This window comes from Gadus morhua, chromosome 10 (assembly GCF_902167405.1).
Source record: "Gadus morhua chromosome 10, gadMor3.0, whole genome shotgun sequence".
Taxonomy (NCBI): Eukaryota; Metazoa; Chordata; class Actinopteri; order Gadiformes; family Gadidae; genus Gadus; species Gadus morhua.
In genome coordinates, this window is record NC_044057.1 from 16,266,944 (window position 1) to 16,286,957 (window position 20,014).

Genomic DNA, 20,014 nt, shown 5'->3' on the forward strand with positions numbered 1-20,014 from the left:
AGGGTAGGGTGGGGGTGGAGGTAGAGGACGCTGTGGAGCAGAGAGACTGGGCGTAAACTTCCTCGCCTCCATTTAGGTGGCGGTTCGTCGCTGTTAATTATTTGCTATCTGCCACGGTGGCCTGACAAGACCGCGAGCACGCTGCCGCTCCCTGGGACTGGGAGCCTCCCCCCCCCCCCCCCCCCCCCCGCCTGACAGCAGGGACAGAGGACAACAGTGGAGAGGCGAAAACACTAAGCCCAAAACAGGCTAATGTGCTCCGGGCGCGAGATACCGGAATAGATGTTTATCAAACACGCAATTGGTTTTTAAAAAAACGAGAATTGTCCTGTTTGTTCTGCGTGAAACACTATGTGGGCTGTCACTTCACCATGGGGGCAACATGGGGAGAATACGTGACATTCGTCAGCGCGCCAAGGAGGGATTCACCCTCAATGTCTTTCTTTGACGTTTGTACATTTTCAACGATCATTTTCAATCTTTCTCGCCGCCCACACAGGCCTTGCTTTGAATGAGTATAAATAGAGCAACCCAAGGAGAAACTATGAAATTAGCGGTCTGTCTGCTAGCCACACACACACACACACGCACACACGCACACATACACACACTGTTGATTGTTGTTGAGCTTTAAACTATTAGCAATTCCTTTTGCAGCCGTTATTCTGCAGCTGATGTGATGAACAAATACCCTCAATAACTACCAAATGCTGCTAGTCCCGGGGCCCAGTGTGCACGGTGGGTGAGGGCAGAGAGACACAGTGTGTTGCCTATCAGATGGCAAACGGGGTTTGTTTTTGCATAGTCTGCCAATTGAAAAAAAAGAAGAAGAAAAAAATAGTTTGTGTGACACAGCTGCTGTGAGTAGATTGCCAGATAAATTCCAGCCTGTTTTACCTGCCTCCCTGTCAGCCTTCACAGCGGCCGCACCGAACCGGCGTCTCAGTGGTAATACGCGTCTCTAAAACCCATGATCTCATGCGTGTAAGAAGGCGTGCGGAGTAGAGGGTGGACTACGGTCGGAATTTATACGTCATAAAATGGCACGGAGCACACGGCCACGGCGGATTTATCCACAAATCACACACACGTGCATTTGCATGTGCGCTCATAACTCACGAGGCGTGGGTTTAGGAGAGACCCAGACGAGACCCAGCCCTTCACTTCCTGGTGAATTACGGTTCAGTGGGAAGAATAAAGTCAGTGTTCCTCTGGAGAAAAGTCTGCAAGGGACTTTCATGGATGAAACTCCGCCAGGAACGGCCCAGCCCAAGAACGACAGTGGTTTTGATTGAAGGCGTCGTTGTTTATTTGCGCTATAGAAAAAGATGTATTGAAGTCAGGTCCAAAGCCTTTTACACGATAGGTCATTCCTGACCGTCGATAACATGATTGGCTTCAATCTGTGGAGACAGACAGTGTTCAGCCTAAACAACACAATATAAATGTTTTAGGCCACATGTTAACAGGATAGGTCATAGGATTTGGAAGCCACCAACAACACCTCTTCAGCCTATCTGTTTGGAGAGCGGCTGTTTGAAATAAACATTCACACCTGCTTCAGATCAAGTAAAATGTGCCCCGATCGCTGCAAACCAAATGGTGCCAAACTCTAAATGTGAATCACAGCTATGACACAGCAATAAAGCAAGCGCCAGACACACACGCACACACACACACACACACACACACACACACGCACGCACGCACACACACACACACACACACACACACACACACACACACACACACACACACACACACACACACACACACACACACACACACACACACACACACACACACACACAGAGCTCCCGTTGCATATGCATTTCATCATACTGAGGAATTTAACTTAAGTACAAACTAAAGTTATTTTATGTGACAACTAAAGTGTGTTATTTGGATCATCATTTGGCAGTGGTTGCAAAAGTACACACATTATTTACTCAAAAAAAGAAAAGAAAAGAAAAGTAAGTAGGCCTATACTGATTCAACCCAGGGGCGGACTGGCCATCGGGAGGTTCGGGAGATTTCCCGAACGGCCGGACGATTTCAGGCCGAGCCGGCCGCCCGTAATTCTTTTTTATTTTTTTTATTATTATATATTTATATATTTTTTTTTGTTGTAAAAGATGTAAAAATAAATGAAAAAGTTAAGTAAGCCGTGATTTGGGGTGGCCTGCTGCCGGATATTTACTTACAGCGCGAAACTGAGCTCTTGCCTGACGGTGAAACGGGGCCGATGCATTACTGTCAATTTAGAGGGGGGAGCACCCCCACATTGTATGGGGGCAAAGCGAGCGGCCAAAGCGAGCGGCCGAACGGCCCCTCCCAACTTGTACTGCTCCGCGGTCTGTCATTTCTGATTGGCTCAGCCTGACACACGGCCGGGTCACTTACCCGGTACTTCTCATTGATCTCACTGAAGTTACACAGAAATATGTCAAAAAGGAAAAAAGGCGGTGTGGTGGAGAGGCAAAAGAATTGGGTGGTGCTCAGAAGTTGAGGTTGAAAAGGAAAAAAATGTTAGAGCAAGACGCAGCCAAATGTGCTAAATTAACCGACCTTTTCAAGGTTGACGGCGACGCCCCTGTCAGCGAGACCAATGGTTAGGCGGGGACAGGACACAGCAGCATAGCTATGACAGGTGCACTAGCGAGTATGTTTGGCAATATAATAATGACTTAAACTAATTATGAAAGTACCAGAGACGTCGGAGAACAATTCATAATATTGTAATGCCCACGGAAGAGGCAGTGAATGAAGTATTGATTAGAGAGCGATTTATTAGATACCACCGCTAATAAACCATTGGAACACCTCAACACCGGTAACCACAGCAACGTACAACAAACCCCGGCCCGCCCCCATCTCCCAAACCCTGTGTATGTGTATGACAATTTTTTTCCACTTCCTGTATCTTGCACTATTTAGATCATTTTCAGCCTTGATTTACCTTTCTAGGCAAATGCAATTTCTAATATTTTGTACATGGACAAGATTGCTTATAAAATATTTCCCAGTGATCTTCACAATATTCTAAACACATGCACATCCCAACATTGACATGCCGTTGCAATGCACATATCCACGGATAAGGACTAGTTTTTATTATTTTACACCGTGGCAAAATTCTACGCGCGATATTCCCGCGGTCTCATAAAAGGCCTCTCCATCCCAAAGTCCCGGGCCAAATTTTTGGGCCAGTCCATCCCTATTTCAACCTCATTACTTAATTAACAGCAGAAAAGTACAGGCTCGGAAATCTACTCAAAGTATAAACTCTGGCATATCTATCAGCGGTTTCTGTGCAAAGCTAACTCGTCCTATTAATATAATTGGAAGCCTGTTACATTTAAACAAAAAATTAAATAAACGTAAAAAATAATGAACATTACCTTTGCTCCAAAGGGAGCAAAGGTAATGTTTATTATTTTAAGAACCTAATCTACCCACACATAGACCCTATGAAGCAGGACCAAACATATAAGCCGTAAATACTATACATAGCCACAAGGGGAGCAAGACCTTATTGAAGGCTGCTCCACCACAGAAGGCATCACCTTTAGGCCCCGTCCGGGCGAAACCGTTACGGTTTCGATCTATCCGGTTTCGAAGTATCTCCGTAAAGACGAAGCCAAGCGAAACCGGATAGATCTGTAGAAACGCTGTAGTAAACATTCCAGGCCCATAAGGGGCGCTGCTTCTGGTACACAAATCCAGAAGAAGAAGAGGCGAGCATGCGCATAAAGGCTGCCCCCCGAACCACTAACAACACAAACAAACAGCTCTTCTACGATGGCGAACTAGATTCTCAATAAATAATGGCTTAGCAACCCAACAAGGGACATGATATGCTGCAGAACGATTACAAGCTTGTAGTCCGCCATCACCTTTTTTGTTGTGATTTCTGAGACTCCGCGGGCTTAAGAGCCATTGGCTAGGAGGTCGAGGGGTGGGGCGATGACGTCATGGTTTGCGGTTTCAGTCGGTTTCAGGCGTCCACACGAAACCAAAACGAAACCGGATAGATTTGAAACCACCTCCGAGGGTGGTTTCAGAAGTTTGCGGTTTCGGTCAGCGGATTCGCCGGCTTCGTGTGGACGGACGGCCGAACCGTACAAGACCTTTGCGGTTTCGCCATGAAATCGGCTTCGTGTGGACGGGGCCTCAGTTAGGTGAAGAAGCCGAAGCCATTACGTCACCCCGGCCACGCCCACTACATAGGACACGCCCACTTGACGTGCTCTAGCGGGGGATCCGAAGGAAACAGCCCCAGAGATTTTCACCCACACCCGCAGAGAGTCATGGGTCTTTGCCTGTGGCTCGAAGTAGCTAAAGTTATATCTCTCACACGTGTTCAACACGCTTCCTCTCCTTTTGCTTCATAGTCACCATACCGAAAATACTTTATACCAAATAAAGTCTCTTAAAAGCTATCCTTTGGATTTGACCACTTTCCTTGAAGAACTCTGCAGTAGTCTCCCTCTCATCTCTGAGTTGAAAAGTAGTAAAAAGATAAATCCTAAAGTAAAGTACAGATACCTGCGAATACTTTACTTATGTACAGTAACAAAGTATTTGTACTTTGTTACTTCCCACCTCCTGAAAAGTATTCTGGCGCGCTTCCCTTGTCCCAGTGTGATCACATTGAGATGAAGGTTAAGCTGCTTATGGATTTATTTATAATCAAAGCTTTCTGTTGTCATAGTTTGGTGAAAGATGAAGCAGCAGTAAGCCTGAGGAGACACTGACAACGTACACGGCATGAACTTTGGAACAACGTGATAGCCCTGACCTCCCCGTGTCCCCGCGTTGGACTCCCTGATCTCTGCGAGTGTGTGGGAAGTAGGAAAGGCCTGCCTCGTGAGACTATCGGGATCATGCAAGGTCACATTTCTGTTTATCTCTGCAGATCAATCTGGCTTTGCGTGCAATGTAACCAACATTCAAAACCCCAACAGTGGACGGCCCAAATAGAACGAGTTTGAGTTCTCAAATCGTTATTTAGTTTAGAAACTAAAATGTGCTGTAGAATGCAGCATCCAACACTTGCATTTGATAACACAACACTTTTGTTTTTGTGAATTTGACTTGATGTACGCTATGCAACACAAAGCTACGTTGAAGGCTCGGTAATGAGCTTGTGTGCGACAACCAAAGTAATCCACGTCGGTGTTCAGAGCCTAAAACGTGGGTACAAAGGCTCAAACCTGTTGCAGTGGGATCAGAGCAATCAGTGGTGGGGTGCAGGCAGTGCTTTCTCTCAGACGCACGTGGGATTACTGCTGCACTCTGCGCCTCGCCCACAGAAATGGCCCAGCTGTTGCGAGCAGGTGGGTGACAGAGAGGAGGGTTTCACATGCTTAGGAGTCCGAACACGTCTGTGCCACACAGGGGTCACTCTCTGGGAACAAAACGCTCCCGCCCTAACCCCATCTGTAGCGTCGCCACAAACCTGCCTCCCGCACTGATTTCCCCGCAGTTTACAATCGTTACTACGACAACTGCTCTGTAATTATTCCCCCCCCCCCCCCCCCCCCCCCACTATAATCATCCCAATTACTGTACACATTTGTTCCATATTATTCAAACCAAAGCCATTGTCCCTGTGTGTTGCTAAAATTCAAAAGGTAGAAACAGAACTCAATCGTAATTGTGTTAGACACTGGGTGTCCCTCTGTTTGAGGTCACGAGTGCAGGAGTGCTCCAGAAGAAAGCCATCATCGTTTCCCTCCTGTTTAATCTTTAATAGTGGGCTCTCCAAATCGGAGGCTTATAGCGCGTGTCAACGGGGCTAGAGAGATGACCGTTTTCAGGGCTGTTGTAATGGGAGCTAAATGTGTGGTGGCGCCAGGCTTGGTCGCTTCTCCCCCAAGCCCATTTTAAGTGGAATTTATGAGAGGGCTTTACCGTCGCTGTGGCTCACCGTGTGGTAACGATGTCTGTCTCTACCCGGTCATTTCCTGCCTGCACCTTATTTGAACTTTGTTCAAATCGTATAAACACGGTCATCACCTCACCATTGTTTAGGTGTTTTTTTTCCATTACCTTTAACATCGCCAGGCCTGAACCTGGAACAATAGAGGAGGTTAAGGTCTGGCTGATGTGTAGGTGGCTTCGTTTCGGGAATGGAGACAGATGTGATGTCAGTTATCCGATCTCCGATTGATAACTATGGATGGAGGAATAGGAGGAGACCTGGGGAAGTCGCGAGAAGATTTCAAAGGTGGTCTGGCAGAACGATGTGAGATGTGATGTGAGAATCAACTTGGATATCTCTGTTTGTGCGTAGATGTTCACTGGGGCGGACACAGGAAGCCAGTGTTTGTATTTCAAACTAAATTCAGACCCTGGAAGAATGGCGGAGACATCCTACTCCAGAACATTGACGAGTCCCTAGAGACACTAGTTCTTCCCTTCGATAGTCGTCATTGGCTGGTTTATAGGAAGCAGATTGTCGAAAACATTGTTCGAAAACACACACACAGACACACAAAACAAGCAGGTGTGTCGAATGGGCTCTATCCTCTCGTATAGCGTATTGCCATATAAAATACTAAATTTAATTAAAAACTGCAAAGTGTGCCAACCCCTGATATCGACAGTCTATCATCTCATTCAAAGCTTGAAATCTGATGGTAGGTACAAAAACATAGCACAGCGTCTGTGCAGAGAAATGCATGTGCACGTACACAGCGAGGGCCTGCACTACATCTACAGGAGACAGATATACATATCAACGGGCCTTGACGCGTGGGCCCCAGCCGACAGCTAATTCCCCGGCCACAACACCCATCTGTTAGCCCGTGGCACTTCTCGACTTCCTCTCAAAAACACTTCCCCGCTCTCACTCTCTCCCCTCGCTGCATTTTCTCTCGAGATTAACACCGCGCCTCATGCATTTTGTCAGAGAAAGAAAAAAAAAAACCTGACTCAGTCGGCCCATCCGGAATGGCACGGTGATTAGCTCCGCAGTGCGTATCGACGGCACCGCGCCTCACCTTCATGAATCAAAAGCCATCGCCGCGGCCGCCGCACGCTCACTTGACCGAGAAATCGCACCCAACGCGCCAATCGACCCGCGTGTTAAGTCTGGTTTTCAATGAGCCGCCAAGATGAACCGCCGCTCTCACCTCCATTGACCCCCGTTTCGGCGCCGCTTTGTCCACGCCGTCAAAGCTTTGTTTGTTCCCCGCTGATTACCTCCAACCCGCGCGGTTGTTGCACGGCAAAGGTTTTGTCGTGAATCGCTGATGTGCTTACACGTTTATGCAAGTGTAAATGGTGAAAAAAGGCGTGTGTGTAGGTGTGTAGGTGTGTGTGTGTGTGTGTGTGTGCGTGAGATTCCGAAGAGTCTGTTGAACTTGGGAAGCTTGGAAGATGGTACATTGACGTTGAGGTGTTAACATAGGGGCTTAAGTTCCCTGGATACCCTCTAAATAAAAGGAATCATACAAGCAACATCAAAAACATGACAAATTATTGACTTTTTAGCTCCTCTTTCATCCCCCGAGTTCACCCACCACCCTCTCTGCCCGCGGTTTTTAGAAGAATGCTTTCCACCAAGTTATGACTCAACCATACCGGCTATTCTATAACCAGAAACAAATCGTTACTCTGCTTAAAGGCATGTTTTTCTGAAGAGTATACTTCCAATATTTATTTAGTTCACTGCAACTTTTGAAAAACGCTGTGCGGGGATGTAACGTTTCTTAGCATTGATATTTAGTGGACCGATCATACAGCGAGAAACTTTTGTTTTTTGATCTCACGAAGCGTTTATGTTGGGAAGAAAATGTCCGGAATTTTAATAAAAGGCAAACAAGACCACTATGGATCAGTTTGGTCACTGCAGCACATGGTTTGTGTGTTTCCTTTGAATTCATCCAGCATAAATCAAACAGCTACAAAAGTTTCCAACACTAGAACTTCAATGGATTTCTTTTGAAATGGACATTAACAAAGCAACCACACCACCACCACACCACCGTCACCACATCACTGTCACCACGTTGTATCCCATGGAGATAACAGTAAACACATTCTCCCTCGCAGTCCCTCCTATTCTATGACAAGGGGGACTGATACAAATAAAAAAGGGACAAAAACCCCAAAATAAAACAGACGAAATGTCACAGTATCGCTATTAGTGCTGCCCGGCTGGAACCAAGACGGACCAAGACTCCTGGAGAATGACAAGCAGCCATCTGGCCCTCCCTCTCGGCAGGCGCACACTGTAACTGCATACTGAAACCGCTTCAAAGGGGAGAAAGACTCTCCTTTTGGAGCAGAAAGGGGGCTTTTGGCTCCAAATCGTACAGCTGTCGTCTCCTGTCATCATTCCGGGGTTGTAATTCATTCCATCACTCAGAATCATCCTCATTGCGCATAGAGGAAAAAACAACAAAATGGAGGCCTGCTTCCCCTGTAAAATAAAAGCGGCTAAAAAGCCAGAAGGCGGATTCTGACTCCTTGGAATGAAAAAAACAAAAAGGAGGGTAGCATGATCCGTGAAAGCAGCACTTAGGGTTCCTGGTGGTGGTGGGATCGACGGAGTCTTTTCCATCCCGGAGGGCTTAACACTCTATTTCCATCAAGGAATGCCATCCCCATGATATCTTGGGGCGCTGTTCTGAGTCAGACCCTGTGCTTTGATGTCCATGTTGGGGGGCTGTGTAAGAAGAGCAGATAAACTTGGCTATTAGTTCAACTCTTGCTCCCAATTACCACTTCATAACTATTAATTGCCTCACAGGGGGGAACTTTTCTTTCCCTGGTACGCAGTCTACAGAGAGGGGCCGATGCAGATGAGTGCAGTGTGGCTCTCTTAATAATTGTGTGGTATCATTTGCAATCTCCTTCTGTAGCGTTAACCAGCGGCTCTGCGCTAATTAGGAGCATTGCGGTGAGGACAAAGCTCATGTTCAGGTGGCTGATGCCTAACTTCACAGCTGGAGACGAGTCCCTGTTCAAGGCTCTAAGTAAATGTAAATGAAAGGAAGAAAGAACGAGTGAGAGTGCGAGTCGGTAAGGGGTGATTGGTGTTTGATGAATAGCAGTGGCTGAATAGGTGTCTGTGTCGTGCTGCATTAGCTGTCTGAGAGCCTTTTGATTCGTGCTGGAGTCCGTCGTCTGGACTACCGGGTTTAGCGTCCAGAAGCTGCAGTCCAGTCCAATCCAATGCTGGGCTCAACGTCTCTTGAACATGACTCCTCTGTTCATGGCGCGTGTTTCATGTTTGTGTAGAAAGCCCGCCCCTGCACAACACACACTGAAGGCAAACACATCAATGAAGGCAAACACACACACACACACACACACACACACACACACACACACACACACACACACACACACACACACACACACACACACACACACCCCTCAACCCCTACACACACCCCCAAACAAACAAACACCCCTCCACTCCCACACACATCCCCCCCCACACACCCCTTCATCCACCCCCACACAGCCAACCCCACACACCCTCCCTCCAGGGGCCGGTGTGGTCAGCCAGCCTGACACACACACATGGACCCAGCCAGTGGCCTGTGCTGCATGTGATGGCTCAGCGGCTCCACAGAGCAGCCTGTTATCACGCTGCCCTCCGCGACACAACACCCATTGCCATTGGCTGCGGCGTGGGTCCCTCCCCCCGGCAGGCGCACGACGGACTCACCCCGCTGTTACTCTGACAGCTGAGCCCCTTCAACGCTCGTTATCCTCGCCGCCGCCCGCTGACACGGCCTTCTTTAATACACCACACAGCGCTCGTCCATCCCCCGTGTGAGTAGCCCACCCTCTCCCGACGCCTCCCTTCCTCTCTCTCTCTCTCTCTCTCCCCCTCGTTTCCACGGCGACTAATTGATCGTCATCGGTGGAGAATGCCCGCATCAGAAACAAACAGCGTCCCCCGTTCCATGTACCAAGAGAGTCGAGGCCGTGCAGGGCATTCTCCCTCCCCCATGTAGGGGGGGGGGGGGGGGGGGGGGGGGGATGTCCTGCACGGCCTCGGCTCTCTTGGTGTGGGGGGGGGGAGAGAGCCGCGAGGATGCCCCCGTGATGTTGTGGTCACGTATCGGGGGGGAAACACCTGTACCCGTCGCGCCTGGCTGGGGGTTGTGTTCACGGCGGCGTGGCGGGACTCGGCAGCGCCCAGTGTACACACATGTGCACACGGATGTGTCAGCTTGTGACCTGATAAGCGGCGCCCAGAGCCACAGGAGGGGGGGGGGGAGAGGCAACAGGCGGTAGAAAACAGATTAGGCGGCAAAACCAAAATATGTATTAGAGGTGAGTCGTGGAATAGAGAGGGGGAGATGAGGGAGATTTAAATACATTAACCTTCAGCTAATTACTCGTGGGAAGGGGGTGAGGATGGGGGAGTCTGAGGGAGATGGACTGGGGGCTTGGACACAATCCTCTCGGGAGAGAGGCGTCTGACAGAAGTTTGTCCGCCTACGTATTTTTATGTCCCCGGTGTTATCGGCGAAAAAAGTTTATTTTATTTTAATTATTACGATTATAAAGATTAAGTTTCAAGTTGTCTGTTTTTCTGTCTGCTTTATGAGCCCCTTAATGTTTAATGACAGCCATTGTGTTTCCCAAAATAGAAGGGTTAGGGTTAAAAAACTAAAGACAATAAACTTTTGAAAGTATTTTTTTTTTTTTTATGTGGAAGTGAATTGTTTTTTAACTCGAATGATGATCATTTTATTATTTTGTTTTGCTTCTTCATTTCCGTGATTATATTTTTATGGATTGCATTTTGGATTGTGGAATATGGTCAACACATTCGGTATAATAGGAGCTCTATTAAAAAAGTTTATTATTACAGTTTTTATTATTAACTGAATATAACCGCATGCAGTTATCACTCCATAAACCAAATAAATTAAAACAATAAAAAATATAGTTGCCTCTCAACGGTTTCTTGACCATTTGTTATTCACAGAGCCTTTTGCATCAGGAGCTTTCGCTGAAGATACCAACAAACAAAGCAAGTGGCTATTGCTTCCATGGACTTCACTACATTTCCCTTTTAAACTGCTTACTTAGCAATAAATATATACAGGCAAAATACATTCTCATAAACATGATGGCCTCCGAGCTCTGAGCCCTATTCCATGCAAAGCTGTAGATGTGGTCCCATCCTCCCCCCAGCATGACGCTAACCTGTGGCTATAGGGGGCATTGGCCTTGTTCACCTCCCAGCCATAGGTCAATCAGGCCCCTGCTGTGACTGACCAACCAGACACATACAGTATGTTCAGCTGGTTCATGTTGTGGAAGGCATGTAGGACCAGTTTGTGTGTTTGTCCGTATTAGCCAATATATGTGTTAAGTATCTCACATCCCCCTGTTGTCAGTAAGACACAATGAGATTCAGATTTTCCTTTCTCCTTTGTTCAAGAAACAAATTTAATCGAACAAAAGCATCCAGGGAAGGCCAATTCGTGGTGCATCCATCAGTATAGCAGTGTGGTCACAACAGCTCCGTTCAAACCTACTCTGTTGACCTTTTATAATATGAATGTTTTGTTTCATCCATTGTAGTTGGCAGGTGGCCGGAAGTTAATTTGTAGGTGAGCAGATCATTATATGTTTACTGCTATGTCTCATACTCTTCATATCAAGCTTCCCCCCATGATTAAACTATTCCCTATGAGTGTGTTGACACAGGGAACGGCAGCTCTTAATATTAGGACAGGATAAAAGACAGTGTTTTCAGAGAATCAAAGAACTAAAGAATTAGCCAAACACGAAAAGGGATTAATTAAAGGGATCTGAGTCATTTAACCTTTCTATTTGCACGACTCTCTAATCAGCTTGTCTGTTTTTATTAGTTAAACATGCAAGACTTAAAAAGACAGAGCAAATTAATTACGATTCTGTGGACACTTCTAAATTACAATGTTTATTCTAAATAATGTCTAACCATTGAGTTGCATTTACTCCGGTTGATGGCTAGTTCCATATGTGATGTGGGGCTACCCTTAGAGACCTTTAATGCCTGTAATAGATGCTCTTTTCACAGCACGGTGTTTGCTTAGCTCACCCAATAAACAGCCCACTGTGTCGTGTCTGGTTTCTGTTTGCATACCCGCATATGAGAGCCTGGCTTCCCATTTCAAGTAAGTTTAAAGTCGTCCCTCATCATACTGCCTTTGAAGGCAATAAAATAATAATGAATGAGACAATATTAATTTCAATTAAACAAATTCATAACACTATTTATAGATCTGAATCGGAGGTGCCATGAACTGCGTGTTCGCTTTCTTTCTAATACTTGGGAGGAGGTTGAGAAACACTTTTGGAAAGACCGGCACTCTGTTTCTCTCCTCTTGAATCCCTGTTAGAAGTGGCTCTCTCCTTGTATTTGCAGCTATTCATGTATGAACAGAGACAAGAAGGGATCCAGGTTAAGACCCCTTTGACTGGAACGTTCCGGCGTTCCTAGATGTTCCGTATACCTTTCCCCCCCGCTAAGCTGTGATCATTCACCTCGGTTTTTCGATTCATCTCATTCATCTCACATATTCAACGCTTGACTCCGCCACCTACGGAGTGGATGTCAAGCTGCTTGTGTCTTTCAAATCACCCTGCCTGCCTGGGCTCGGATGCCTGACCCATGAATAGAGCAGGCAGCGTTTGATCTTCCGGGATGAGGATGTGTGTTTTGGCGGCTCCTGTTATGGCGTTTCTCAACACAGGTCTAATGACCCGAATTCGCACACACACAAAAACACACACACTCACGGACACACATACACACACACACACACGCAGAGGCACACACACATTCACGGGCACACACACACACACACACACACACACACACACACACACACACAGCTTTCCAGGTATGGAGCCATATCTCCCAGGGCTAAGTTTGGATCTGACTCCCGCCAAATTCACCTCACAGTCCTCAACCCCACCAAAACATGTCACTCCGACATGGCCAAAGGCAGCCAGCTCTGAACTATTTTCTGCTTGTTTATCAGCGGCGGAAGCTCAGCGTTGAGTGCCATGAATGCCCGGGCTCAACTGAGAGGGCACAGGACGCCCTGGCCTTTATCACTGTTGCAACAACAACACAACCTCGGTTGACCCTCTTGATGTCTTTGTAACCTGCTTAGGGAGCGGCTAGTCTGGTAGACGAAACCATCGCCGTTGACTCAAACACACACGCACACACACACAGGCATGCGTACACACACACACACACACACACACACACACACACACACACACACACACACACACACACACACACACACAAACCTACACACAGGCATGCACAAAAACGCCCTCACAAACCTGCCCACACACACACTCACAAACCTACACACACAGGCTTACAAACACACACAAACACACTCAAACCTACACACACACAGGTGTACACACACACACACACACTCGCAAACCTACACACACACACACACACACACACACACACACACACACACACACACACACACACACACACACACACGGCTAAAGATGCAGTGAAAGGGGTTTGTTTCACTGCCAGTTTTCTGTCCATAGGCCTCACATGCCTTAGTGTCAGGGTTATTACTTAGTGATGATGAAATCCCTTTGAATAGCTCCAACACCTTGATGATATTTTCATGTTGAGCTTCTCCGAATCCGCTTTGTAGTCTATCAAGGAAAATGTGAGCTGCTGAACTAGAAAACACCAAGGTCAGCACTGAAGTGAAATCCACTTGGATATGAGTGTAGCCCATGCGCCTCATTAGCAAAAAGATGGGACACATGGAAACGCGAGAACCCAGTGGTTCTGATACATTTCGCACCTGCGATAAATTGTCAATAAGTTTGGTTTGGGAGATAGAATTCCTCCTCATGTATATTATTTGAGTGTATGCTTTATTTAGACCCCATGTTTCAAGGCAACATGAGTACCTGACTGGACCACACATTTTTAGTGCTAACAACAGTTATGAATGACTTCTCCTCCACATGGTGGTCAACACAACACAAAAGTTTCATGAGTTTGAAGATAAGTCAGACACTAAAGACATGGCCTCTTTGCCACATCCGCCCAAGCCAAGACAGATCGAAGGTTTACATGGGTAAACTAAACTCTGTGGGCGTGGCCTATTTACCATTCCGCCCCCTTCTGATCTAAAGTCAATTCGTACCTTGATTCAGGAGTTGCTTCATGAACCACCTCCAGAACGCAATCTCTTTTAGCTTATGTCGCCGAATAAAACCACTTGTTGAACATTACGGCCCAATCCCAAAGTAAGCCCTGAGGACTAAGGACTCATGGACTTAATTGACCTCAGGTGCTAAGTCAGTGAATGTGTGAGGCCACATGGGCTCAGATAGGTATATATGGGATTGGGACAGCACTTCACGAGAGCACATGTTACCTGTTAACGTTTAATGACAAAGATGCTGCTGACACTTGCCGGTTTGGGAATTCTTTTTTTTTTTCTTTTCTTTTTTGTAAATGCAATGACTGCAATGATCGGCTACAGCAATTTATTGATATTAGAAAATATAATTTTTTGCTTTTGAATTCTTCTGTATAAAGGATGTATTGAATTAGGTGATTATTGGCCTACACATACTAATCATAAGTCAGAACGGGCTACATTTGGCTGAATTATAAAAGGTATAATTAGTAATATGGGAGCCCTTTGGGAGCCAAAAGAGCCGGCTCTGGTTGGTGAGCTGATCCGAATGATCCGGCTCGCTAAAAAAATCCAGAAATTCCCATCTGGTCGCGCATTGAAAGTAGCTCGTCTTGTTGTTCACCTTCCTAATTTCCGGATTTCCCTATGGTCTCCGCGGTAAACGTCACAACGCTTTGAACTGTGGGTAATTCTCTTAGGTAAAGTCTGCACTGATGCAGACTCACGGTAAGTGTGGACTCAAACCCTCATGCCCTTTGGATTCGACATTGGGACAGCCTTAAAGCCTTAATAATTTCGCGAGAACGCGTATGAAAGTCCGGACATTTGGATTGGGCGCATCTCTCTCCCGAGTCATACCTAGCCTGAAACGACGATGCCACAAAGGATCAAATTCGTTTTTCATCAACTCCAAAGAACTTTACGGAGGGGAAGACTGAACAGCAATGACAGAAATTTGTGAAACTCGGCCCACATTTGTTGCTCAGTGTATGATCCGACAACGCTCCAACGCAGCCCCAGCCGGCAGGTCTTTGATGGTCTCAGACGGAATCCAACTCAAACTGTGATCCGATCAGCCAGAAGGCCCACCTCCCACGGTGGTGGTGATCCCGTTGTCATTTCCGAGGTGTTTGTGGATGGAGGCGCCAGATTTCCTGTCATATAATTAAAACCACACACCTCTCACCCCCAGATGATACACTATTACTATTATCACCATGGTTACAGTCACCGGCGCCAGGGTGACCGTGTGTTTTATATATTCGATATTCTCCTGCTCTTGTATCAAGTTCACATCTCAATGTGTGAACCGTTGGATTCCTTCGGTGAAATTGTGTTTTCACCTTATAGTTTGACAAAGTAATAACATTTTGATATCATGGGTATTATGCTCTTACCCATTGTTGAGTTGAGTTTAACATTTCCAGTGTCGTTCTCTTTTTCCATTGCCCATCCCTGCTGCTGAACTCTCCTGAAATGTAACCTGCTTGAATTATCCGTCTCAAATGGGGCTCCTTCCTTACAGGGATGCCGGACTGTTCAATATGGAAAGCTGGAGTGAGAGGCGTGCTTGGGAGAATTTAAAGGTAAAGTAGGTATATATGTATATATTATCCAACGTGACCAGACTTTCAACACACAAATGATACACGGGTCAATGTGCTTTAGCATGACTGTCATGGTAGACAGACCTGGTGTTCTGCTGCTGCCTGACAATAGGAGGGCTAAGCTGTCACCATACCATGGGGTACCAGGTCAACACGATGGCGCTCACTCAGGGGTTGGTGGCATGTAAATAAATGAATGTTTTCCCTACATTCATCTGTACGGAGGGAGGTCAGAACCTCACATATAACCAGTGCATGGACTGAGATGTCTTTGGCATCTCTAAAAGCTTTCATAGTCAGACTGAAAATACGATAAAACAAACCGTAGGTATCCTTTGTTATCATTCTGGACTTCACCAGCCTCTGTGTGTGCGTGTGTTTGTGTGTGTGTGTTGGCACTGTCAATAACAGCAACAGAGCGTAGAGAGGCTGACATTTGCGTTGTATCCGGCAAGTTGAACTTTGCAAATCAGCTGTGTCTGTGTAATGTCAATGTGTCTAGTGGCCACCACCATTTGCCTCATGTTCCCCCCCCGTCTCCCTCCCATGGACACAACCCATGATGGTGTCAGCCGTGGCTGTGACCAGCCATCCTCCAGTCGCAAGGCCCTTTTAAGCAACATAAAAGAGCTATTTATATTTATAGGCCGGACTACTTAGAGAGGAAGGAGAGCTGGGCTGATTGTTCTACGAATAGAGTGCACAATACAAGTATGCATGACAACCTGCTCGATCCAAGGCATTCATGCAAGAAATCTTCCCCTTCATCCCTACCTCTCTTCATCACAAGGCGCACACACACACGCGCGCGCACACGCACACAAAGAGAGAAGGGTTTATCTATTCTCCTGTGCTTTGTTTTTCTTGTGTGCGTGGAGCGGTATGAAATGGGCCAGTGTTCAAACTGAAAAAATATAAGAAGACAAACTGACAGAATTCAGATTTGTGTGATGCAGGGGAGCGCTGGGCTAGCTGAGACAGGAGGAGGCAGTGCAGGTGGAGTCCCAGACAGACGGATGTTGATGGCCTGGGGGAGGTGGTGGTGAGGGGGTACGACAGACAGGGAAGAAAGAGGATGCCGAGGTGAGTTTGACACCAGAGGCACGTGTCAGTAACCTCTGACGGGCACTGTGCAGGAACAGCAGAGAGCTCGCTGACCTTTCATAAGAGCAGCTCCAACGTGGCACCTGACCTTTACATGCACAGAGGAAGAAGGATGGGGAGGGGGGGGGGGGGATTCTGACAGTAACAATACAATGTCACCCTAACAATGTTAATGCAACACGCCACAGAGGTGGATTTTCTGGGATCCTCCTGACACAGAACGCAGGGTGCGGAAGATGGAAACTGGTTTATTGTCGTTTGAAAGACAAAGAAACGTGACGCTGGGGCTCCATGTTGCCATGCAGGAGATCTCCCTGTGTGGTGAAGGCTTGTTTAACTTGTGCACAATGATTTCTCAGGTGTGCAGCCTCACCCAGCCCCAGAGTCCAATCCGTCTGACTCTAGCCAGGTGAAGCTGCCTAAACCAGCCATCCTCCAAACACACTCTACAGCGGGCATCAAGCCAAACTTGCTTATGGTCCTGGACTGTTTGGGATCCCAGCAATGTGACCAAAACAGAGTTGAACCAAGGGTTAGGTCATTAAAGTGTTAATGGGCCAATGCTTTTAGTTAATGGAAGACCACCATCTATTGCACAAATGGGACCATTAGATTACCCATAAAGACCCCAAATGAGCACAGAAACCCCTACTGGGGGCTCATAGCTCAGATTATCTGTGCAAATAAGTGGAGGGATGACAATGCAGGCTATAATAGAAGCATAACATGTGTACATAATATAGTAGCATACCCGGTGGGGAATGTCCTACAGTCTGCATAACATGCTGTCATGACAATGTGTGCGACAGAATGCTGACGCTTGTCAGTGGATGTGTGTAATAGTCAATGATCTTTGATGCCAATCATGAGGAAGGTGAGTGAGGAACAGCTGATTGTGTTCTTCTGATGCCAATCCAATGACACACACACACACGCACACGCACGCGCACACGCACACACCCCTCCTATATTTATCTGCCTAAAGTAAATTGTACCCCTCGTTATGCTCCCATCTGACATATTTAATGTGTTGCTGTTCCTAATTTCCCACGCGTGCTGTAGAAGGTTAAGAGCGGTGCCATATTTCACGGCGGTCTACTTTATATCCCAAGACCCTCTTAGTCATTGGCGTTCTCCATAGGTAGACACGTTCCTTCCTCCACTGACAAACGCACACGTGTATGTATGCAAACAGGAACACGGAGCCATCTGATGGTACACGCGCATACACAGACGCACATGCCGCACGCAAACAAAACGCCCCTCAATCACTCCTCACTTGCATACACATTGAGCCGCGGTGAGAAAGACGGGGCAATTGTTGTCGGGGAGACCACTCGGAAAGAGGCTCAATCCCATTTACTAAAAGCGTGCTGGTTAGGCGGTTGATAGGAACACATGCAGGCAGACACCATCCTTTTGTAAATACATCATTGCCCCTGGTCTTGTCTGGTATAGAAGGCAGACAACACAGAGATAGTGGTGCCACACTACATCCATAAATGCATGAGGCCCATCTCATATCAAAGTCCATCGGCAGCTCCCCGTGCATCCCAATGAGCAAAGCAAACAGTGTTAGGGGGAAGATTAGTTAAAATATCACATCATATTGATAGGAGATGCACAGACCCACGCACAATTGAACAGACACTTACCAGCACAAGCACACATGTACAGACCCAGTAACCTACACACAGACACACAAACTCACAAAAGTACAGTATGTTCAACCGAAGTGGCTGCCAACAAACAAACAGCCAGACAGAACAACAAATAAGCCCTTCTAGGGATCCAATGGACCATTGTGTCGGCAGCGTGTGATAGCCCAAAATCTGCCCTCAATCCCTTGTGGAAGACCAATAGAGCTGATACCTTAAATCCCAGGATCTCTTCATCAGACCTATAAGAGCTTGCAGTGGAATAAAACAAAAAGAGGTGGAAGGAAACAGGTGTGTGATAGTGGTGGACATTCATATTTTATGAGCATAAGCCTGGTGTCTTGCGGACCCTCCTATGAATCATAAATAAACACAATGCATAGGCTTTTTTTTGTCTGGAAAACTGTAAGCTTGATGTTAAAGAGTGTATTTGCGTATCAGCTGCACTGATTTGTGGGTCATCTCTGCAATCTTGTTCCTCCACAGATGAGATTGTTAGATTTTTTTCATCGTGGAATAGTGTACCAAAAAGGAGGAACAGATTGCATGCTTAAAAGCTTTATGCAGATTTTGTTTAATTTGTTTGAAAAGCCTGCAGTATACAGCATAATTTTAGCAAAAATATCACAGTGAGCATGCGTGCAATAATTATAAATAGACCCACAGCAAAACTTATGTTTTGCCTCAAGTCATTTACATCTAAGAACTTCCCAAATAATTGTTTATGCACACGTTTGGCTTCAAAGAGGCAAGGAGGACGAAAAAAACACAGATCAAACATGCATCCAAAGTGTTATAGTCGAATTTGACAAATTATATCATTGCCATTTAACCGTGTTTGCCCTAATGGTAACCTAATTTTTTTATATATATATATATATATATAAAATAAAGTTAGTTCCTAAGTTGGACTACACCATGCATTTACTATAGAACAAAGTAATTGGGAAGACTTTTCACGAGAATTGATGGAGGGTGAAACAGCACAGTGTGATGGTCCGCCCCTGGTTTTCCCATTCACCTGCCTGCCACCCTGATCTCCCCTAATTAACCCAACCACCTTCACCTGTGCTCCCCCTATATCACTCCTCTCCTTCCAAACATTCCCTGCCAGATTGTCTCGTGTTTCACAGCGCTTTCCCGCGACTCGCCTCCGATCCTGCCTGTTCTCTGATCCCTGCCTTTCTGACCATCCTGCCTGCCGCCCAGCCCCTGTCGGCCTGTCTGCTCCTCTGCCCCCGACTCCTGATCCTCCAGCCTGCCTCCCCTGCTTTCGACCCTTCGCCTGCCTGACCTCCCGATCACCGTAGAGTTATTGTTGGTCTGTCTGTTCACCTGTTCCCTACTGCCCATCTGCCCTCCCGTTGCCGACCTCTGCCTGCTGACTACTCTTTGCCTGCCGATCCTGTATCTGAATAAACTCTTGAAACCGTTCTACGCTCGTCGTCAGTCTGTGCACTTGGGTTCT

The 20,014-nt window shown here is 46.7% G+C and overlaps 1 long non-coding RNA gene across 1 annotated transcript; it reads right to left on the reverse strand.

Moving 5' to 3' along the window:
• Nucleotides 1-3,001: 3,001 nt before the first annotated feature.
• On the reverse strand, nt 3,002-18,578 carry LOC115552749 (uncharacterized). The gene is made up of 3 exons (XR_003978370.1): nt 18,568-18,578; nt 16,510-16,512; nt 3,002-3,217 (listed from the first exon to the last, which is right to left on the reverse strand). It is a non-coding gene; the product is annotated as an uncharacterized LOC115552749 (long non-coding RNA).
• Nucleotides 18,579-20,014: the final 1,436 nt, after the last annotated feature.